We start from the raw sequence: 25,164 nt of genomic DNA on the forward strand, positions 1-25,164 counted from the left end.
TGCTTAGGTTTTTCAAATTATTGAAAGAGAGAGTAAAATCACTCAAAACCCGATGCAACCATTAAAAACCAGTTGGGCTGTCTCAACAATCTAACCGGTTCTTACGACCCACCCAGGTCATTTAAATCACTACAAATTTTAATCTTGGTTAAAATTTGAAGATAAATCAAATATGCCCCTACAGTGGGTGTATCGGGGGTCTGACCGGTTCAAGGTGTGGAGGAGGCCTAAACCGGCTCACCTGAATCAATCGCGAAAAAAAAATAATAAAAAAATATATCAAAAGTTGTATCGGGCGTATCGATATTTTGAACCTTGGTTAAATGCTTAGGTTTTTCAAATTTTTGAAAGACAGAGTAAAATCAGTCAAAACCCGATGCAACCATTAAAAACCAGTTGGGCCGTCTCAACAATCTAACCGGTTCTTACGACCCACCCAGGTCATTTAAATCACTACAAATTTTAATATTGGTTAAAATTTGAAGATAAATCAAATATGCCCCTACAGTGGGTGTATCGGGGGTTTTACTGGTTCAAGGTGTGGAGGAGGCCTAAACCGGCTCACCTGAATCAATCGCGAAAAAAAAATAATAAAAAAAAATATCAAAAGTTGTATCGGGCGTATCGATATTTTGAACCTTGGTTAAATGCTTAGGTTTTTCAAATTTTTGAAAGAGAGAGTAAAATCAGTCAAAACCCGATGCAACCATTAAAAACCAGTTGGGCCGTCTCAACAATCTAACCGGTTCTTACGACCCACCCAGGTCATTTAAATCACTACAAATTTTAATCTTGGTTAAAATTTGAAGATAAATCAAATATGCCCCTACAGTGGGTGTATCGGGGGTCTGACCGGTTCAAGGTGTAGAGGAGGCCTAAACCGGCTCACCTGAATCAATCGCGAAAAAAAAATAAATAAAAAAAAATATCAAAAGTTGTATCGGACGTATCGATATTTTGAACCTTGGTTAAATGCTTAGGTTTTTCAAATTTTTGAAAGAGAGAGTAAAATCAGTCAAAACCCGATGCAACCATTAAAAACCAGTTGGGCCGTCTCAACAATCTAACCGGTTCTTACGACCCACCCAGGTCATTTAAATCACTACAAATTTTAATCTTGGTTAAAATTTGAAGATAAATCAAATATGCCCCTACAGTGGGTGTATCGGGGGTCTGACCGGTTCAAGGTGTGGAGGAGGCCTAAACCGGCTCACCTGAATCAATCGCAAAAAAAAAATAATAAAAAAAAATATCAAAAGTTGTATCGGGCGTATCGATATTTTGAACCTTGGTTAAATGCTTAGGTTTTTCAAATTTTTGAAAGAGAGAGTAAAATCAGTCAAAACCCGATGCAACCATTAAAAACCAGTTGGGCCGTCTCAACAATCTAACCGGTTCTTACGACCCACCCAGGTCATTTAAATCACTACAAATTTTAATATTGGTTAAAATTTGAAGATAAATCAAATATGCCCCTACAGTGGGTGTATCGGGGGTCTGACCGGTTCAAGGTGTGGAGGAGGCCTAAACCGGCTCACCTGAATCAATCGCGAAAAAAAAATAATAAAAAAAATATCAAAAGTTGTATCGGGTGTATCGATATTTTGAACCATGGTTAAATGCTTAGGTTTTTCAAATTTTTGAAAGAGAGAGTAAAATCAGTCAAAACCCGATGCAACCATTAAAAACCAGTTGGGTCGTCTCAACAATCTAACCGGTTCTTACGACCCACCCAGGTCATTTAAATCACTACAAATTTTAATCTTGGTTAAAATTTGAAGATAAATCAAATATGCCCCTACAGTGGGTGTATCGGGGGTCTGACCGGTTCAAGGTGTGGAGGAGGCCTAAACTGGCTCACCTGAATCAATCGCGAAAAAAAAATAATAAAAAAAAATATCAAAAGTTGTATCGGGCGTATCGATATTTTGAACCTTGGTTAAATGCTTAGGTTTTTCAAATTTTTGAAAGAGAGAGTAAAATCACTCAAAACCCGATGCAACCATTAAAAACCAGTTGGGCCGTCTCAACAATCTAACCGGTTCTTACGACCCACCCAGGTCATTTAAATCACTACAAATTTTAATCTTGGTTAAAATTTGAAGATAAATCAAATATGCCCCTACAGTGGGTGTATCGGGGGTCTGACCGGTTCAAGGTGTGGAGGAGGCCTAAACCGGCTCACCTGAATCAATCGCGAAAAAAAATAATAAAAAAAAATATCAAAAGTTGTATCGGACGTATCGATATTTTGAACCTTGGTTAAATGCTTAGGCTTTTCAAATTTTTGAAAGAGAGAGTAAAATCAGTCAAAACCCGATGCAACCATTAAAAACCAGTTGGGCCGTCTCAACAATCTAACCGGTTCTTACGACCCACCCAGGTCATTTAAATCACTACAAATTTTAATCTTGGTTAAAATTTGAAGATAAATCAAATATGCCCCTACAGTGGGTGTATCGGGGGTCTGACCGGTTCAAGGTGTGGAGGAGGCCTAAACCGGCTCACCTGAATCAATCGCTAAAAAAAAAATAATAAAAAAAAATATCAAAAGTTGTATCGGGCGTATCGATATTTTGAACCTTGGTTAAATTCTTAGGTTTTTCAACTTTTTGAAAGAGAGAGTAAAATCAGTCAAAACCCGATGCAACCATTAAAAACCAGTTGGGCCGTCTCAACAATCTAACCGGTTCTTACGACCCACCCAGGTCATTTAAATCACTACAAATTTTAATCTTGGTTAAAATTTGAAGATAAATCAAATATGCCCCTACAGTGGGTGTATCGGGGGTCTGACTGGTTCAAGGTGTGGAGGAGGCCTAAACCGGATCACCTGAATCAATCGCGAAAAAAAAATAATAAAAAAAAATATCAAAAGTTGTATCGGGCGTATCGATATTTTGAACCTTGGTTAAATGCTTAGGTTTTTCAAATTTTTGAAAGAGAGAGTAAAATCACTCAAAACCCGATGCAACCATTAAAAACCAGTTGGGCCGTCTCAACAATCTAACCGGTTCTTACGACCCACCCAGGTCATTTAAATCACTACAAATTTTAATCTTGGTTAAAATTTGAAGATAAATCAAATATGCCCCTACAGTGGGTGTATCGGGGGTCTGACCGGTTCAAGGTGTGGAGGAGGCCTAAACCGGCTCACCTGAATCAATCGCGAAAAAAAAATAAATAAAAAAAATATCAAAAGTTGTATCGGACGTATCGATATTTTGAACCTTGGTTAAATGCTTAGGTTTTTCAAATTTTTGAAAGAGAGAGTAAAATCAGTCAAAACCCGATGCAACCATTAAAAACCAGTTGGGCCGTCTCAACAATCTAACCGGTTCTTACGACCCACCCAGGTCATTTAAATCACTACAAATTTTAATCTTGGTTAAAATTTGAAGATAAATCAAATATGCCCCTACAGTGGGTGTATCGGGGGTCTGACCGGTTCAAGGTGTGGAGGAGGCCTAAACCGGCTCACCTGAATCAATCGCAAAAAAAAAAATAATAAAAAAAATATCAAAAGTTGTATCGGGCGTATCGATATTTTGAACCTTGGTTAAATGCTTAGGTTTTTCAAATTTTTGAAAGAGAGAGTAAAATCAGTCAAAACCCGATGCAACCATTAAAAACCAGTTGGGCCGTCTCAACAATCTAACCGGTTCTTACGACCCACCCAGGTCATTTAAATCACTACAAATTTTAATATTGGTTAAAATTTGAAGATAAATCAAATATGCCCCTACAGTGGGTGTATCGGGGGTCTGACCGGTTCAAGGTGTGGAGGAGGCCTAAACCGGCTCACCTGAATCAATCGCGAAAAAAAAATAAATAAAAAAAAAATATCAAAAGTTGTATCGGACGTATCGATATTTTGAACCTTGGTTAAATGCTTAGGTTTTTCAAATTTTTGAAAGAGAGAGTAAAATCAGTCAAAACCCGATGCAACCATTAAAAACCAGTTGGGCCGTCTCAACAATCTAACCGGTTCTTACGACCCACCCAGGTCATTTAAATCACTACAAATTTTAATCTTTGTTAAAATTTGAAGATAAATCAAATATGCCCCTACAGTGGGTGTATCGGGGGTCTGACCGGTTCAAGGTGTGGAGGAGGCCTAAACCGGCTCACCTGAATCAATCGCAAAAAAAAAAATAATAAAAAAAAATATCAAAAGTTGTATCGGGCGTATCGATATTTTGAACCTTGGTTAAATGCTTAGGTTTTTCAAATTTTTGAAAGAGAGAGTAAAATCAGTCAAAACCCGATGCAACCATTAAAAACCAGTTGGGCCGTCTCAACAATCTAACCGGTTCTTACGACCCACCCAGGTCATTTAAATCACTACAAATTTTAATATTGGTTAAAATTTGAAGATAAATCAAATATGCCCCTACAGTGGGTGTATCGGGGGTCTGACCGGTTCAAGGTGTGGAGGAGGCCTAAACCGGCTCACCTGAATCAATCGCGAAAAAAAAATAATAAAAAAAAATATCAAAAGTTGTATCGGGCGTATCGATATTTTGAACCTTGGTTAAATGCTTAGGTTTTTCAAATTTTTGAAAGAGAGAGTAAAATCAGTCAAAACCCGATGCAACCATTAAAAACCAGTTGGGCTGTCTCAACAATCTAACCGGTTCTTACGACCCACCCAGGTCATTTAAATCACTACAAATTTTAATCTTGGTTAAAATTTGAAGATAAATCAAATATGCCCCTACAGTGGGTGTATCGGGGGTCTGACCGGTTCAAGGTGTGGAGGAGGCCTAAACCGGCTCACCTGAATCAATCGCGAAAAAAAAATAATAAAAAAATATATCAAAAGTTGTATCGGGCGTATCGATATTTTGAACCTTGGTTAAATGCTTAGGTTTTTCAAATTTTTGAAAGAGAGAGTAAAATCAGTCAAAACCCGATGCAACCATTAAAAACCAGTTGGGCCGTCTCAACAATCTAACCGGTTCTTACGACCCACCCAGGTCATTTAAATCACTACAAATTTTAATCTTGGTTAAAATTTGAAGATAAATCAAATACAAACATTTTTCAAATAAAATGAAGCCATACTTAACATCATCTAATTGAAAAATGGGTTTACAAAATAACATTTTGGACAAATGCCCTTGTCATAGCAATAAACTGGCACCGTTTTTCAAATAAAGGGAAGCCATACCAAACACCATCCTAATTCTAGAGTGATAAGAACCCACTAGATGGCCTGCTCTAGGAACTCTTGAATCAAGTTGTTATGCGCATCCAGAAGCTAGAAAACAAGCTGTAGTTGATCAGATTATAACTTTAAGAAAACTAAGTCCTTAAACAATCCAATCTTGAAGACGTCATAAAGGTTGATCACTCCCTTGATAAGTCAAGATATTGTATTCTACCAAGAACACAAGAAGGCAAAGCTAAGCTTGCTGAAAATACCACTGTATTATTGATGATTTCGTTTTACATGGTTGTAGCCTTTATATAGGAAACACCTAACTGATGAGTATCCCTTTAAGCTGTAGTTGATCAGATTAAAACCTTAAGGAAACTAAGTCTTTAAAGAATCCAATCTTGAAGACGCCACAAAGGTTAATCACTCCCTTGATAAGTCAAGATATTGTATTCTACCAAGAACACAAGAAGACAAAGCTAAGCTTGCTGAAAATACCACTGTATTATTGATGTCATTAGTTGTAAACATCATTATCTTATAAGAAAACTCCTAACTAATGATTATCTTATCAGGAAACACCTAACTGATGAGGATCCCTTTAATTTAAAAAAAACAAATCTGTTTTGAAATATGAATCATTCTAAAAGACTACAACTAATAACAACTAAGCATAGAAAAGGCAAAGTAAACGAAACAAGATAAAAACAAGCCCAACAAGACAAAACAAGCCCATCAATACATATTTGCATGCGAATTGGGCATTTTCTTATCATGTCCATGCGCCAAACCCATTAAGTTTTGTTCTTCAAATTCTAAGCCTTGCACATCGTATTGCACATAAAGATAGGTGATTATCCTTAGTGAAGCTTTGGAAACTTTTAGAACAATCTTAGAATCTTCTAGAACAGTCTCTTTGTCATGCACTTTTATGATTAAGCCTTATAAAGCCTCTTTCGTTCTCTTTGTCATTGCCCTTGTCATTGGACCACCGATTCCTTACAAAGGATCTTGAGAATATTTGGGAATATTAGCTTGAGCCATTTGGCCAGCACCTCAATCTCCATTATAAAGGCCATCATTTCATGTATCAGTACATTCTTAGCTCTAGGAATATACAAAAAGATACATTTTACAAAAAGGTCTTGAGATGTAACACTAGCTTGATGCAAATTTTGTAAATTTTACAAAAAAGATACATTTGTGCTCTTGATGCAAATTTTGTATTTTTTCTGATTTGTAAATTTTGCATTACAAACTGATGCATACTTTAAACCACCTTCCTAGTACCTCAATTCTCTCTCATATAAATTTAGGACCACACCATCTTAATTCCTCTCACATTCTCAAGCAAGTAACCTCACCTATTTTACTTCTTATAAACAAAAAAGACAAAGTCATACCTCTAATCAAAAGTAAACCAGAATTTACATTGATCAGCCTATTTGCAGTCTCATGCGTTTATATTGATGCAAACGAAATTTGGGCAGCAAACAAACTGAGATTTATATATTGGTATTTATGTACGGTGCAAAATTTTGTATATTGTATTGTAAATCTTGTATTTGCATTCTTTTCAAAGTTCAATTTGGACGGTTCGGATCAGGTAGGTACATATAGTGAGCACATTGAGTAATTACCTGTCCCTTAAATACCCCCAGCCTGACTTTGAGAAAGATTAATTCCGTTTCACCCTTAACCCATTCTTTGGCCAAAAATCATTGACTTGATCAGTGACCCACTGACCCGGGCTGTCAAACCTTCGACCCAAACAATAGTTTTGGCTATTTTTTATTTTTTTAATTTGAATTGGGTCATCCATTCGAACTAAATAGTCAAACAGCTAATTCAAGAACTGATGGCCCAAATGGTTCCTGTTCTAGGTCGATCTATTTTTAAAACATGGGTAAAAATACTTTTCAAGTGCTCATTGAATATGAGTGTGTCTAATATATCTATACTCCAATTTGAAAAGAGTGTAAATACAAATATGTACATTCTAAATAAATACAAAATAATACAAGATATCAGATTTTGTACCCTACATATATATTTCTATGTATGTACTCCTAAACTGAGCCTAAAGGGTAATAAATATTTTGCTATTTGATAAGGATGAATTGACTGAAGGAAGAATCTGTCTACTAAAAAAATGAAAGCAGTAAGTCATTAAGTCCAGCTAGTTCAGCTGTTAATGGGTCAATGAGTAAAGTCAGGTTTTGAATCATATAGGTTTAAATTCATAAAGCTAATATAATCAAGCGAGGCTAGTCACTTCATAACTGCATTGACAATCCCTGTCAACCCAGTGGAGAAACTGATAACCGGCCCCAAGATGTGAAGATATTATTTTTTAAGAATCTCTTTTTTTAATTGAAATTGTGCAGTTTTATCTCGATCAAAAGACCTATTATTATTTTTCCCAACAATATACATTTGCATCGTGCATGGAATTAGAAATCAAACAAGGTGTATCTAGTATGATTAATTTTAATTTTTGCATCATAGTCTAAATATCTTTGACTCTGGTAAAAATAATTTGGCTATCCCAACAGGCATGTACATTGCATATAAGATTGATAGTGGACAGAAAGCATAAAGAGGCCTTCATCCACTCTCTACAAGTGGGGGTAGCCACTTCGAAATAGTGATAAATTATTATCTAGTTGAAGCCATTTGCTTGAGTTTATTTTCAAATACCCTAAGGGTCCGTTTGGTTTGCAGAAATAGGGGTCTCGGCTATTCCGGTTCCAACTGTTTGGTTGGGTAGAATTAGAATCCCATTTCCATTCTTGTTGGAATAGCATTCCCCCATTTGAGAGAATAGCCATTCCCTACCCCTCACTTGGGAATGAAATTCCATTCTTGTTGATTTCAATTCTCATTCCCGTTCCTGTCTGAACCAAACAGACTATGGGAATGGACCATTCTGCTTACGAACCAAACAGACCCTAGGTTTTGTTGGAATGAGTGTAAATATAAATATATACAACTGCAAATACAAAGTTAGAAATACAAAATACAATGTTTTATATTATACATATTTGTATTTACACTTTTTCCAAACTGAGTCAAGGTTCAACATCAGTTTTTTAGCCTATGAAAATAAATGCTAAATACAAGGAATTGGAGGGTTCTTTATGCATGTTTAAACATTAGAACTAGGGGTGATAATTGGACTGGATTAGGTCCAATCCAATTTGGTCCAATATGAGTCCATTATAAATGGACCAGGTCCGATTTAATTCAATGAACATTTTGGACCGGTCCAATTCAATGTCTGGACCGTCTAATATGTTCAAATTGGTTTTAATTTCAATTTGCTCTAACTCAAATCTATTTCATTGACACATGTATTCTTATCTTCTACCAATGGATCAGATATGGGGTTAATCTGACCCAATCCAATATAAATCCAATCCAATGGACCGTCTAATATGGACTAAATCCAATCCAATCAAATACACTTTAGACCAATACGTCTGGATTGGTCCAATTCAATATGTATTATTGATTTGTCCAATTCTTCCAAATTGATTTTGATTTAGATGGGGTCCAACCCAAAACCAGTTTATTGACACCCCGAGCGTGAAAAAAAAAAAAAAAAAAAAAAACTCATGCTGAAAGAAAAAAGGAGCGCTGGCCCTTTGAATCTTGGGAAATCATGTATATGAAGTTGCTCCTTACAAGTTACAAGCACTTCTACAATTTATTTGACAAAGAAGTGGTGTTTGAGAATTAAAACAAGTTACTAAGGCTTAGTTTGGAAGGAGTACAAATATAAATATGTAAAGTGCAAAACCTTGTATTTTATATTATTTTGTATGTATTTATATTATACATATTTGTATTTATACTCTTTCCAAACTGAGCTTAAAGAAATTTGATCCATTTTGTAAGCAAAAGCCACAGGCAAATCTTCTTCTTCTTCTTTTTCACTAGAGGAGGGGATGTTTCTATAAAAGAAGAAAATCAGAGAATGGGTACAAAGACTAACTTTAAATCTCCTTTCAAATGTTCAAATTAACATTTAACATTTTCTCAAATGACTAGTATTGCATCTTAAAAGTAGTCAAGTTAACCATAAACCCAGTATATACTAAGAATAACATTGAATTAGTCATCAAAACCATCAAGTTGAACTGTTCATTGGGCAGTAGTAACTTTTATTATGTTTGGTCATGTGCATGGAAGACCATCCACAGCACCCATTAGAATACGTGATCTAATGCAAGTTGAAAGGATAGAAGGGCTTAGCCGGCTAGGGGTTGTCCAAATGAGATAAGAAATCATTTAGTATACGTTTGGTTCTGTGGGCATTTATTGAAAAAATGCCGCTACATCATGCCACATAGGCATTATTGTTTATTGCATATGAGACCATTGTTTGATTTTACTGTTTATCAAATAAATACTAAAAAACTAAAACACTTTGATGTATGTGCATGGGGCATTTGGGGAAATGTTAGATTCATGTTTCTCCAATGCCTGAGCATTTCTTGAAGTGAAATGCTGATGTGGCACACATTATCTAAGGTGGAGCAACTTTATAGGGTGTTACTTGAAACACCCATAAAACATCCAGCCAAATAGAAAAAGCCAAAAAAAAACGTTTAAAGTAACATTTTTCAGATAAATGTTTATCTAAAAAACGCCTTTCAAGAAACTCCCATGAAACCAAACATACGCTTAATCACTTATAATTGTAATAACAATGAGTAGGATATTAAACATTACAAAATGGAGAAACACGCTCAAATGGAGCTGACCATATGTAGCTGGGACAAGGTTTAGATGATGTTGATGATGAATAACATATAAATATATATTAACTTTATGGTTCATTTGGTTGCCAAAAGAGAATGGGATGAGAAAGAATTTTTTTCTCAATCCAGTCACCTATGTTTGGCTGCTGATAAAATTTTGTAGGATGATAGGATTCATTCCACATCACAAGACTTGTTTTTGGGATGATGTAGCACAATAGTTTTTTAACAATGCCACATGTCATGCTGACAGGGCACAATTAAAAACTCCTATATATTAAATATATAGCCTAATTATAATAGTTAACATAAACGGTTTCGTCAAACACAAATGTCATAAGTTGGTTCCCTAGGTTCGTAACAATCAAATATTTACAACTATCATCCAAACAAGTATAAGATTGGCATGACCACCAAATTGACCACCAACACAATAATGATCGACGATTGTAGATGGAGTTCTTTTGACGCCTTCACCTCCATGTTAGTATTCTTTACATGGATCCGAGGTATTCCTAACTATTGGGTTTTTGGGTATTGGATACATATCAAGTTGGTATTGTTGCTATTGAAACAAATGTACCATAAACATGTTTTTTTATAGATGTGACATAAACATGTTGATGCTTTGATTTTTGTCCTTTTTTTTATTTTTATTGTTTTTTTATACAATACATCAAAAGATTGAACATGGTCCAAATTTTCATTTTTAGTAAATACAAAGGATCCTAACCAATTAGGGGTGTCAAGGATATTCAAAAATTTGATTTTGAATTGAAGATTCAATATAATTGAATCGAATTCAGATAATTCGAATATCTAATCAGTCAAATTCGGATATCTTATTCATATCGAATAGCTAATCAGATTTGAATTCGGATATGACCTGATTCGATTCGATAAATATCTGAATTCAACCAATTATTTAATTCTTATATATATATATATAATATTTAAATGTTTTATACAATTTATATATAATAACTAAATTATATATTTATATACTTTAAATAAATAAATCATTTTTTATATATTTATAATTACCTAAAATAATTAATTGATCGAATTCAAATCAAATATTAGAATATTTAATCAAATTCAAATATTAATTTTCAAATATTCAAATTTTCTCGAATATTGCCTGATTCGAGTTGGATTCGATCCATTTACGCTCCTACGACCAATCCTTATATTCCAAAGCTTCAAACTTTGAATTTTGCCTGTCATTGCCCTACACCCTCTCCTGGATCAACAATCACTACAACCACCCTTTTCCCCTCCCTCTTCTGCTCACCCATCCTTCTCCTTTGACTATAATGGATAAAAGATTGTTAGTGGGCAGCCCAACCCCCACCCAAAGGTCCCCACCAAATCCATGCGACAGGCCTTCCTCTTTAAACTTCAACAAAGGCCCATGCATCCTTTCCTAAGCATACAATGATAATCTACTCTACTCTATGCCTTACCATCTCTTTCTGCCATACCCATTTCTAAAAGGTTGTTACTTGTTCTCAACACTACATAATCTCTAGCCAGTAACACAATAACAACTAATAAGTAGGATACCACCAATCTGCATGCCAAGCAACCCAAGCCTTCTTCCACATCCAGACCCCTCACAATCCTTTAACCCAAGACTTTATTACTCACTTTCTGATTTTGTACAAACAAAATAATGTGAATAACTCATTTCAATAGTCAAAACTAATTCAAGGTTCAAAATATCGATACACCTGATACATTGAGTTGGGCATATCGAGCTAATCAATACTCTTTTTAGTGGTTTTTTTTTTTTGCTTTTTTTTTTGCCAACTAGTTCAGGGGAGCTGGTTTAGGTCTTAACCACACCTTGAACCAGTCAGACCACCAATACACCCACTATAGGGGCGTATCGGTGGGGTGCCAGAACGATATGTATCAGCCAATACGTGTCGATACTTTGAACCTTGAACTAACCCAAGACGCTAGGAAGCACATTCATAGTTAAAAATGGATAGCCACTAGTTTATGGAGTTTTCTAAATCCGATTGCACAAAAAGACAGGTGGCGTTTGGCAAGTCTTTTTAGGAAGATCTTCCAAATGCTCAAGACCTCAAAAAAACTGATGAGCTTTCATAGGTAGATCTTCAAAGACCAAAAACTGTTTGGTTGCAATTTTTTTAAAGATCTTTCAAAAGCTAGAAAGATCGAAAGATCATTTGACAAACATGCTTATCATTTCTTCTTACATACATATTAAGTATTATGTGTAGGACCTAGTGATACATTCAAATATGAAAATATTACTTGTGGGTCCCACTTACACATTCATAATTAAAAATGCTACCCATAATCAAATAAGAAACAAGCAAAGGAGGTTTGCTCCTTTGTAACAGATGTTTGGCTTGAATAATCTATTTTTCTTGGCTTGATTGTTGTTGTATAAAGTTACATGCATTAGCAAAGATTAGAATCAATAGAAAAAAAAAATCATGCTGGTATAAAGTAATTGGTTTCACTAGGAAAAAAGAAATAGAGATTGTGCAACCAACATATACAGGGTATGTAGTACCTCAGCCTAAGAATCCCCTACTTGGTTTACCCGAGATGACCTGAGACAAAGAAAAAATAAAAACAAAAAAAATGGCTGATCTGAGATCGAGTATTATCAACATAGCAAAACACCAGAACTGAAACAAAACAAAAATAAAACAACAATATAAAAAACGATAGATCTAAGGCCAACCCTATCAATGTAAAACGGCAAACCTGAAACAAATGTAAAACAAAACAAATCTACAAAAACACCAACTCTGGAAGAGGCAGACGTTGGAAGCCAGATTTAGAGCTCCGATGTTAAAATGATTGCCTTGAACGGTAGATCAAACATTTTCTAGCAATGGAGATTGGTATGGACGACCAAGGGATGAGTTAGACGACAGTGAAATTTGAAGGGGAAACTCATTCAATGAAAGAATATAAAGATGGTACAAAAATGAACAAAAATCACGAGGATGCCAAAACTGAGCTTACCTTAAAAAAAAAAAAATTGCTGGAGATGACACCGGTGAGATGACCGTTGGACAGCATGTAAGTAGAAGAGACACTCGGGGTTGCTGCTCTCAACAAAATTTTCTCACAAGTGCCGTTTGTTTTCATTTCTCAATGGGGTCACCAAGGTTCAAAGTATCGACACGTATCGGCCCGTATCGGTCGATACGTATCGTTCTGGCACCCCATCGATATGTTCATACCGGCATATCGAGACAGTCGATACGTATCATTCTGGCACCCCACCAACACGCCCATACCGATGTATCGGACGTATCAATATTTTGAACCTTGGGGGTCACACCTATTTGGTGAGACCCCGTGTCCCAAAATTTGAGAAGAGATTTCTCGTCGCATTTCACTCTTTCACCCAAAACAAACATGAAAAAATTGGAATCTTGGACAAATATTCCTATTTTCTCATCTTGGTAGTACAAACCAAACAAACTTTTATATAATTAAAATCTTAGTCTTAAACTCTTAATACCATATCTCCTTTAAAAACTGAAATCTAAAAAAACAAATTTGTTTGAGGGGACAATTGAAAGTAACGAAGAGTGCAGTGCTTAGATAGTAGGAAGGATAATGGGGAAACATGAGGTGGGAATAGAGAGAATTCGGATTAGATGAAATTTACTGTGTAACAGGCTGTGGAGCCAATTTCTTAAACCTTAGGCGTACTTTAAGATAAGGGTAGAGTTAGAAATAGTTTAAAAAATTTATCCTTTACTTATTTATTTAATTATTTTTTGAAATTCCACCTCTCAAGTATTTGATAGAATTTGATGTTAACCTGACGATTTTATGGATCGTTCGGTTTCTCAATGAGACACGATCGAGTTACTCCCCGAATCGTCGTCAGCTGTTTTGTGATCCACCAACCAATTTTGTTCACGTAACGGTTTGTTTATACGGGATGTGGGAGTTGCCGATCCGAGTCAGTTCGTCTTAGTCAGTTGAGAGCTACCTATCTCCCTCGAGTCTGGATCTCCTGTAGAAATCTGTCCACATCTACTTATATAACATCGCAGCCACACATAGGGAACGGAGATGAGATGTTCCTCATGTGTGGCTGCGAAGTTATGTAGGAAGACGTGGGCAGAGTTCTTGTGCGCAGGAGATCCGAAGTCCCTCACTCTGTTTCAATTCAGCTGGAAACTCGGAGTTTTAAGTTTTAACGTGGAATTTGGTATATGGTCAGCTGATTTGGCCATGCAGCTTCCAAATTCCAAAATACTCGGCCAGTCAATCTTTACAGTGGGCAGTCTTTTGTTGAGTTTTATGGCCTTTTAAAATTAGTTGGAGAGCATCTCTGTTTATAGAAGCGATTTAGTAACAGAGAATACCTTCAGATTCTCACTGCAGAGGAAGCAATTACATGAAATGCCATTCCACATGCTCAAACGTGGCTTCCTGGAGCTCAGCTGCAAATTATGCAAATCTTCAGTTTGCCGCCAGGAAATTTCCTGGACAGCTCGTCGTTGCTAAACAATCGGAACAGAAGAGCCGAGTCCATTCCTGGATCATTTCTTCATTATACTTGCAATTAGGTTGTTTTCATCAAGTGTTTACACAATTCTGGTTTCCCCCTTTTTTCTCTGATGTTTTTTATTTCTGATTTTGCTCCTATTTCGTATCCAGCGCAGGAGTTCTGAGGTATGCACCATTGAAGAAATCGAAGCTAGAAAAATGTTGCGAGTGGGTCTATCATGGTATAGTGCAGTGCAGGCTTGAGCTTGAAAAGAATAATTGTTGTGGAGTAATCTCCTAAAGTTGCTATCAGGATTCCTTTCATTTTAGCAATTACTAACATTAAATGATTTTGTTATTCTTCGGAAAGGAAGGATGAAAAAGACTAATTGAAACTGTTCGAGGAAATTTCTATGCAGTAAGGACAGAGTGAGTAAACCAGGCCATGCTAGATGGAATTGAGGTATGATTTTTTTTGTAGGTCTGCAATATTTGTCTTATAGTTCAGATGCTCTTTTGTAGTTAGTTAGTTGCACAAATAGGAAATGACTGCTAAGATATATCAAGGCCGCAAAATTATGAAACACAACAAAACATAAATTTGAATTAGCAAATATATAATTCTGGCATGCAAATTGGTATTGATTAGGTCTAGCTTCATCTAAACTCTATTTGAATGTATTTTATCTGAAAATTTCAATATTCATAATAATAGAAACCAGAAAATTGAACCATAAAATTCGAAGAAATAGAAACCAAAGCATTTGCCAAGGACGACAATTTTATATCTGAATGTTTGTAAAGAATCAACATTTTGGCATTAATTCTGCCATGGGCTGGTCACCCAGTCTGCAGATTTTATATACCGGATTGCTCACTTTTGATTTTCCAAGGCTAACATCATCAAACTCATGTTGGTGTTTAATCAGGGTTTTGAAAGTGATGGAGGCATCACCTCCAGGTATAGGGGTACATATAAAGGTATGTCTCATGTAAGGTGTCAAGGAACCATTCAACCTAAAAGCTTAAGCTGTTAGGTGAGGTCCCTGAATACTTTTCCTATTTTCTGTCATGCCCCCCTCACGCGAAAGCCCATTGGGCTTGAAGCATGGACAAGCACAGGCCCACCACCCAACCATACCTTGTGCTGAAATTTAATTAATTATAATGGGAGCGGTGAAGATTGAACACTAGACCACTTGGGTCAAATAGGCTTTGATACCATGTCAAGGAACCATTCAACCTAAAATCTTAAGCTGTTAGGTGAGGTCCCTGAATAGGTTTTTTATTTTCTAACATAAGGCATATGCCTCTTGTGCTTTATTTAGTAGGCAACTAGGCATGTGCCACCTAGGATTTTACCCTTTGAAGTTAATAATTTTATGATAAAATACTATAAATCAAACAAGGGGACCATTTTATCCTGCTTTTTGTTACATATTAACATAAGAAAAGAAGTATCCCTTGAAACAACATTCTAATAGGTAAGCTTCATATTGAGTCCATAGGCAACCAAAACCTGACATTTATCTGTTTAATATGTATATTGAAACAAGTAGCAAAGTAATAGGAAACTGATCTAGTGGCAGGAATCGTATGTTAGAAGTGTCCAAATCTTATGAATGTCTCCTAGTATGTTATTTTTCCTCAATTTATTTTTTTCTAATCAGCAACCAAAATAGAGTATTTTATTCATGGATAATGTGTAGGAAACAGTACATGGACTGCCAAGGCCCCACTTACTTTCCAGGCAAGGGGACTAGAGAGCCTGTAATGGAATTCTCTGATCAGTTCAAGTATCAATCAGAATTACATATTGTTATCTCTAGCCATGTTTGTATTATTTCTCATCTTGATTATATCCAGTCTCAACCTGTTTGCCTGGTTCAGGTTATGGTTGAGTTCAGCACTCAAGTGTTAAGTTGGGTTGGTTTAGCTCAACTCCATGCAACCCATCTCAACCAAAGTTGTATCTCTACATGTGAAGGATGTAAGAGAGAGAAATTAGTTTCCTGGGGTTCAAATAGAGATGTGGTTACATAAGGAAAATCACTTTTAAAGTTATAAAGGTTCCCAAGATTAATCAATATTACTTATATTGCATTTGTTCATTGCAGACGTTCCCTCTCTCTGAATGTGCTGCATCTGTGTCAGATGTTGTTCAACCATTCAAAGTAGTCCACTAGAACTATTGCCAACATTTATACTACTTGGATGGTTGGATGAAATTTTTGTAGGTGAACCTCCATGGGGTGACTGACAATAGAATGAAAAATGCAAGTAAAGGACTAATTTAGGACAACCTGTTAAATCTCCAAACTCTGTAAGTTAGGATTTTGAAGGGGCAAGATGATAATTGGTTTATGGTTTTACTTAGAAAATTAGGCTTAAGGTTTATCAAGGATACTACAATGCTCAGAGATTTGAACTGAGAAGGGAACTCTCAAAGAACCATTCAACCTAAAAGCTTAAGCTGTTAGGTGAGGTCCCTGAATAGGTTGATATTCTCTTACACACCCCCTCACGAAAGCCCATTGGGCTTGAAGTGTGAACAAGCACAGGCCCATCCATACCTTGTGCTGAAACTTAATTAATTATAGTGGGGGTAATGAGGATCGAACACTAGACCACTTGGTCAAAATAGCTCTGATACCATCTCAAAGAACCATTCAACCTAAAAGCTTAAGCTGTTAGGTGAGGTCCCTGAATAGGTTGATATTCTCTAACAGGAACTTTGAAGGCACTCAGTGGAAGAATTGAAGCCCAAGTTCTGGATTGAGAACAAGAACTTGCATTAATTGTGCTTGTTGGTAGATATAGTTTTTATCCTATAAAAGGCTTTGAATAGAAACTCTGAAACCCATATTCCAAATAAAGGATTTGATGTTCTTATGCCATGATTAGGAAAATTTAATCAGAAAATAAATATCTCATGAACCTGAGGAATCTATTTAACATCAAATAGATTTTCTATCTATTTGAGATAAATACTACCTCAAGAAACTTCACTTCTAAATCCTGAGAAATATCACCAATAGCATCCTATGATTAAGAGTGAAGAAAAATAATCTAAATCTCAAAATCAATCACAAGATGAATACTTAATTTTCAGTGTAACTCTTGTAAAACAAGAGCAATGATAGAAACTGTTGTTCCCTTCATTCCATTTCTAATCTTATGAAGCCTTCATCCCCTTATAAGTCTTCAAATGCAAAATGTTGGATGACAGATGTTGTGATCTATGAATAACAAAATCCGGCAAGGAGAATTAAAACTTAACCAATCTAAAGGAACTTTGAATCAGATCAAATAGTTAATGAATAAGGGATAGTTGTTCATGATGGTTTATTATGTGAAATGTAGGCCATTTTGCAGTATCAGTAAGGAGTCACAATCAAGAAACATTTAATGACAAACCAACATATTATATGGTATTGTGTAAAATAGATTCTGGAATGGTATCCATACTGCCAAATCAAAATAATTGCTAGAAAGTCAGAGGACAATGATGATGATTCTCTTGTGCTTCAGTTGACTGTATGCCACAGAATGTGGCCAATCCATTAAAAAGCCACATACCTTTCTATATAAGCACTATAGATCTCCTTTGGCTCAACTGAACCAGTGACCTGACTCACTTTAAAAGTAGGAACCCTTTTGTACTCAACGTTTTGGTTTTCAGTATCCTTCAGGCATTTCTCTAGCATGAGATGATTGCATTCAGGTTCTATAAATTGAGGCTAAGGGACATTTGTAACAGCCTAAGTGACTGAACTGACTAACTTTTTTTGTGTGTGTGTTTTTGTGGATAATTCATTAAGAGGTTATAAATGGCTAAATGGAATGTTGTATAGATTACTATGCCCCTAAAATATTTATAATGACTATTTTATCCACTTAAAGGAAAATCTGTGTCATTCAGTTCGGCCACTTAAGCTGTTATCAAACATCCCCTAAGAAGGGGAACATGTGTTAGGGTTTGATTTGGGTGGAAGATCCCCCAAGGGGAACATGTTTAGGTGCTTTAACATTAGGTTGAAGATCCTTTCTCCTCCTTATTGTTATTGTACTTGTTTCTGTTTTCGAATTATTATTTTGCTCTATATAGTTTTATCTTTTAATGTAGGAAATTGATATTTCAGGTTGAGTACTATGGTACTCCTGTCAGGTTGAAGAGCATTGCACAAATAAATACTCCTGATGCAAGTTTCCATATGACAAATTAAGGTACAGTATTCATAGAAGTATTGGAGAAAACTATTCTTGGGGAAATCAGAAATTCTTTTGACCTGACCTTTATGTTGTGGCTGATATGATTGCACATACAAAGGGGGTAAGCACTATGAATCCCACCTCAACAATCAAATATGAGAAGGGTCAATCCAATTGTTTGTTTGCAAGAATCTGTTGTAAAGGCTTCTTGATGGGGATACATCCTCTGACTACCCAGTGAAGAATATACTGGATGAACATCCTCCAATTAAGTCTAAATTAAGATTCTTCATGGTTGAACACATCCATTGTTGGCCCAAATCACATAATGCTTTCCACATATATTATTCAGACTTTAATGGCCAGGTTTCTTATTTTCTCAACAATGCCCATGTATTTCCTTTTATATTTGTGTTAAATTTTGTGTCTTTTTTTACTTTAAAGGTAAAGTATAATTGCATTCATTTAATAGTGTATATGTCTGTCATTTTTCTTTTTCATAATGTCAATTGTCTTGCAGCTTAAAAGTTATTGAGAAGGTCATTGTCAATTCAGACATTGGTTTAACTCCAAACAATGATGGAGAAGTGATTCAGGTTTCTGTTCTGCAATTGACATGTGATAGGAGGAAGGTATCTATTGGTATTATCTCATACTTCAAGGAAACAATAGTGTTTTATGAATAATCGAAACATCCCTTAATGTTAAAGTTGTATGTACATCAAACCCGAAACAGGGATAATAGAAAATAACCGTGTTGTTGCACCTTTATTCCCAGATTTCCAAAAGAACCGGTTTATACTTATTATAATGCCCTTTTGATCCATTTCTTCCCCTTCTCTTGTCGATCCTTGCCTTGGTCCACCTTCTTCCTCCTCCCTCTGATATGTCGCAATATATTTTATCTGCAAGATGGGAACCTTATTTCTACCTTTCACCCCTAAAATATTCAAACTTATAATTTCGATGATGTGTTGATAATTTAAGCTTTGTCCCAACTATATGGGGTTGTCTACATGAATCCTATTTCATCATCTAAGCTTTGCCCCAACTATGTGATTGCCACTATTAGCCCAGACAAGCCTACTGAATATGCTAGTTTTAACCCCTTGATGTGCCTGCCATCTGTTGAGTCCTTCCTACCTAAGGGAATCTCTAGACAAAAGCCTGATCAACTGATCTAACCTTCTACACACTATCTTTAAAGGAAATGTAATAATTGTCTTTGAGCACTTAGTGAACAGATCTGGTTCTGACCTGCAGCTGGAAGCTTTAATTGGCAGGTCTCAACTGACATCTTGTCTAGAGAATATAAAGCTCAAGCTTTTTTCAATTCCAGAGTGGATGGACAGGGAATACTTTTACAATGGCAATGAAGAATTGCCAGGGGGTTGTGACTAGCTGGGTACCTGACTTTTTTGCTGTAATATATTTAGTTATTCAATTTGTTCAATGCCAATATTTTCCTCAGAAATTCCTTCCTTGAAACATGTTTGAGACCTCAATTATCTATCATTTTCGAGTGGCATTAAGAAATATAAGAAGATATGCCTAAAAGCTTATGAGAAACTCAAGAATCTTTTCATCTTTATCTATCGATAATTCTTTTTCCTTTTCTGTGCAAGGATTTAAATTTCACAACGTATCGGGGTGTATCGGCTGATATGTATCATATCAGTGACTCCCCAATACGCCCCTATAGTGGGTGTTTCGGGGTCTGACCTGGTTCAGGGGGTAGATGGGCAATAAACCAACTCACTGAACCGGTTTGAAAAAAAAAAAAAAAAAGAAAGAGAAGCACCTAATCATACAGGCTGATACATCCCAACCGGCATATCAGCCTGTATCGATATTTAGAATCTTGTTTCCATCTTTAAGGTGTGCCTATCTACTTGTTAATTAATCATTGGATTCTTGTTGCCTGATGCATCTTCTGTTTTGCAGGAGAGAAAGCTCTTTGAAGACAATGTTAAAGACTTGTCAAGTGATTTTCAGGTACAGAATAACTTGGTTGTCCTTTGTCATGCAAACCAGCATTTATCTATCTTTCTTCACCTTAATCTGCAACCTTTATTTCCTGGGACTGACCATGTAGTGTCCCACTTCTTAAAGACTGAGTTTTTTCATAAATTTTTCGTATTGCAGTTAAGGATGAGTATATGAACAAAACTAATTCTATCTACAAAAAAAGAATGTTCTACTGTTGCTCAACTCTATGGATTAATAAAAAATCTGTAATATTCTCGGTGAAACATGTCTTTTTTGTGTTTTGTACATGAGCATATGCTCCAGGGGGTTGGGACCAGCTATGTCTTCTGCTTTAGCAGAAGCAAATTATAATGACCATCAAATCTTAGCATTCTTTTGTCTCAGACGAAACAAAAATAACAAAAATAAAGGCCAAAAGAAACTTAATTTTGTTATATGATGTTGCATAACTAACATTATCTTCTATAGCTGGTGAGTTGAATGTGGGATGAGGGATTTGAGGATAACTTTGCATTAGCAACTTGCGTGACCTCCCATGTATTCCTTCATTATTATTTGTTCTTTAGCTAATCTCTATTCTTTTTGTCTGTTTTTTATGGACATAGAAAGGGCAGCCCAGTGCATGAGGCTCCCACCAATGTGAGGTCTGTGGAGGGACAGATGTACACAGCCTTACCCCTGCACATACAGAGGCTGTTTCCAAGATTTGAACCCTGGTCACACAGGGCACAATGGAGCAACCCAACCATTGTGCAAGACCCACCCTCTTTGAAGAACATCTGTGCCTAATGCAAACAGTTGCTACCTTTTTTTTTCTTTTTGGTAGTAAAAACAGTAGCTACCAGGTCAATGTTTTTAAGAGTGTCAAAAATGGGGGAAGCTTCCTTAACTTTCTTTTGCAGAAATTATATCAACATTTGGGGAAATCTATAGGTCAAATTCAGAATTTATAGATATGTTCAATAAGCAGTACACTCTTTTGACATGGAAAATAAACGGGCTTTGTGTTCTCAATTTTGTCAGCCCTTTGACCATCAATTTCATTGATACTACAAAGGTAAACCTGTACTAAATGTAATGTGATCAAGTATACCCTGACAATCAATATATTACCTTCTTTTGGCCATTCGATGGCCCAGAAAATGGTACTTGACTTCTTCAGTATCACCTGATGAGATTGTTTATGTCTAGGAAATGCTAGGTTGCACTAATTGAGTAGTTGGTTCCTCTTGATTTCATTTGAGATTATGTGTAAATACTGGTAAAAAGCCCTAACTTGTACAACATTGAACCTTTTATTTCTCCCCACCATTGTAGCATGGGTGGCCCTAAGCATGTTTTTGAAGGAAAACTGATGATAGTTAGCAGTGATGTGTGTGAATAAACTCTAGAGAAGAAAATTTCATTCCTGATTAGGACTTAGTGTACAAGTATAAATTTAAATTTCTGAATTGCATATATCAAATTCTGCCCCTCATAGTTTGAACTCTCATAGTTTTCAATAGTTTCACTTTTCTTTCAATGTTTGACATTATCTATCTCATGGTTGGTTTTCAGGACTTGCTGACAGTACAAGAACTCTTTAATGGCAGAGAGAAATGTCTGGAATTCCTTTTGACTACAAATCACAATCGATCCATCCTTATCCATTTGATCTGGGTTGCACTTTGTCTTTAAGTCATCAAATTTTTAACCAAAAAAAAAAAGTTATCCACTGTATTAGAGGAAACAAAAGTTCTGAATGAATAGCACCATACATTGGCTTGAACTTTTAATTGGTTGACTTTAGATAATCAATTTTCCATTGAATTGAAAATTTTTATCTAGAGGATACAGGGTCTACATTATAGCCCTTGCGGAACCAAACATAAACCACAGTGCAGCAAAGGTTTCTTGTACAAGGACTACAATCCCAATTGAGGAATTCAGTCTCTCATCTGCCAGTGGTACAAAAAGTTCCAATTGTTCCTTTTAAGAGCCAGATCCTCAGTTATCTCCACTTGAAAAAGGACATAGGGAGTTCAGTGGACTCTAAAGACAGTCTATCACTTTGGTATATCATCTGGGTAGATAATGGTGGGACCCAGAATAACCACATGGGATCATTGGATGGCTATGATCATAAGTTGAGCCACATCTTTAGCGATACATCAGCATCAAAAGACGTAGTTGTTGTTGCACGCGGTTGCCCAGTGTCTTTTCAGGGTTCATAAATATCATCCCCAAGGCAAAAGGTAGTTGGTGCCCAAGTACTTTTTTAGGACTATAAATTCAGCCCAAAGTCTTTGGTCCCCGAGGATTAGATCCCAATCCAATGGGTATCTTTCATTTGCTTTTTATATCCACTGCTTTCATCCACGGTCCCCCGATCCCCACCCTCAAAAAAAAAAAAAAAAAGAGAAGCTTTGTACCCGCAGATACATTGTACATTTGAGGCAATAGGAATCCTGAAACAGTTAAAGAGCATCTGCACTTTGAGATGTGTAGTCCATTCTATGGACAATTGGTGAAGATGGGCATGCTGACTCCTCAGCTTAGCTTGAAGAATGAAGCCCGCAGATCCGGGCTTGGGCTGCTGGCTTTGTTTTATCAAATGGGCCATGGCTGGCCCAACTCGAAGCCGCCCTGAGCCCTGTTGCCATGTCTGTATGTTGGCTTACTGCCAATCATACAATCAAGTGGGGCCGGCCGTCTAAACCCAGAAGCATCAAATGGTGGTGGATCACCCTACTTTCTGAAACTTATCCTGTCCAAAGCGGGTCGACCGGTTAAGTTATTACATAGATGCCGAAATGACAGTAATGCCCCCCACCCCTCAATACCACTTAAAAAAGTCTCAACTCAAACTCCTTTAATAAAGTCTGTCTCATGGTTTCTCAAGGTGAGAAAAGAAAGCCCATATAGAATCAGATTTCGTGTTAAATAGATTAATATATTAAGATTTGAATAAAATAGAAAGCAAATCTCATTTTAAAATAGATAAGATATAGAAAGCTATGTTATCAACTACCAAAGTTTTATAATATTATTCATAAGCCACTTAATGAGAGGGTGGCCCCCACCCTCGGGCAAACGCAATTTGTTATTTATTTGTGTTTTTTATGGTGCGATTAAAATAAGCATCAGGTGATTGTGGTGCCACGAAACCCTAAATCCTCGTTCGAGATTCGAGACTGAGTTGACAAAAATAGGCTTTTTATATTGACCAGGGGCCAAAGCCAAGGGCCGTTAACACCTTTCTTTCCTCCCTCAACCCCCGGGCCCACCCCCTTCCCCCTTGGCCTTTGCCTTGTCACAAAGAGGAAAGGGGTGGGCCCCCACCCTCATGACTACTGAGCTGACATGATAGACTTGAATGAGTAGACAAGGTTCCCTCCCTCCCAAAGATACTCTTTAGATTGGAATCTTTACTTCTTTTTTACTTTGAATAGAACATTTGCGGTTTTGCATGAAGTATTCTGATCCAACGGTTCTGTTGTTCGCCACGTCGGCATGACCCATTGCTCCAAGGTGCATGGTGCAAGATAATCAGACCTATGAGGATAGGATAGGATAGGATAGGATAGGATAGGATAGGATTAGGAGCCACCATGGATTTGGTTAGAATGTCAACACAATTGAAAGATTACAACCATCCGATCGAGATTTTTGACCATTCAGCGTTTCTGTTGACTTTTAAGCTTTGAAGTTTGAAGCTCGCACCAACCAAAGAAGAAGAAAGTTGTGGGTCCGTCATTTTAGCTGACATGGCGGTCCTTCATCATGCCACCTGTCGCTATCACCTCACTCACATGTCACTGTCTGTGACTGTGAGCAAGTAACCCTTGTTGCAGGCACGTGTTTTAAATTTTTAATATAAAAAAAAAAAATATTTTTTTTTAATGATGGATGATTTATTATCATTGTGAGAGAAGGTGCATGGGAAGCAGGGATGGAATGAGGAAGAGGACATAATCGTTTATTTATTTTTCATCAGAAGATAAGTAAAGTGTAAGCAGACGAGACAAGAAGATGGCAACAAAACAAACAGTCCTTACATTTAGCTGATTGCTTCAGTGTCTTGGGTGCCCTCGGTCTCACAGAATCTTGTGTTGTACTGGATTAAACAAAGAAAATTATGCTGGGGGAGCATGTATGCAGTGTCATGCACATGGACCCACCATCACGACTTTGGGGGTCCCACCTGGTGGGAGATCCCCTGGGTCAAAGTTAACCCCCCAATTGAATTCACATAAAAGTCAGCACAATGTAAGTGATTCAATCAACGGTTGAGATCTGCCGACGACTCTATCACTCTTTGTCCTGATACAAATCCTTCTCGTTGAATACTTGGTTCTATCCGTCATGGATTCTTGACTCTATGCCTCGTACGGCTAACAGCTGTTATGTCTCCTTCCCCGTTCTTTCTCTCTCTATCTCTCTCTCTACAATCTACATTGTCAATTCTCAACAGCTATGAATCATGGCAACTTCTATTACTTACTAACCCACTGTTCTTAGACTCGGATGGACCGGATGGTCGAATTATTTGAACCG

At 36.6% G+C, this 25,164-nt stretch overlaps 1 long non-coding RNA gene across 4 annotated transcripts; it reads left to right on the top strand.

Annotated features, from left to right (window-relative positions):
• The first annotated feature begins 13,942 nt into the window (after nt 1-13,942).
• LOC148800825 (uncharacterized) lies at nt 13,943-22,391 on the top strand. Of its 4 annotated transcripts, XR_016085334.1 has the most exons (6): nt 13,956-14,507; nt 14,599-14,890; nt 18,570-18,654; nt 19,160-19,271; nt 20,584-20,634; nt 22,186-22,391. It is a non-coding gene; the product is annotated as an uncharacterized LOC148800825 (long non-coding RNA). The 4 variants fall into 4 exon arrangements; XR_016085335.1 differs by having other exon boundaries at nt 13,943-14,507; nt 18,570-19,281; XR_016085336.1 differs by having other exon boundaries at nt 13,944-14,507; nt 14,604-14,890; nt 18,570-19,271.
• Nucleotides 22,392-25,164: the final 2,773 nt, after the last annotated feature.

Source organism: Nelumbo nucifera, chromosome 4 (genome assembly GCF_055504915.1).
Source record: "Nelumbo nucifera cultivar China Antique chromosome 4, China Antique-T2T, whole genome shotgun sequence".
Lineage (NCBI taxonomy): Eukaryota > Viridiplantae > Streptophyta > Magnoliopsida > Proteales > Nelumbonaceae > Nelumbo > Nelumbo nucifera.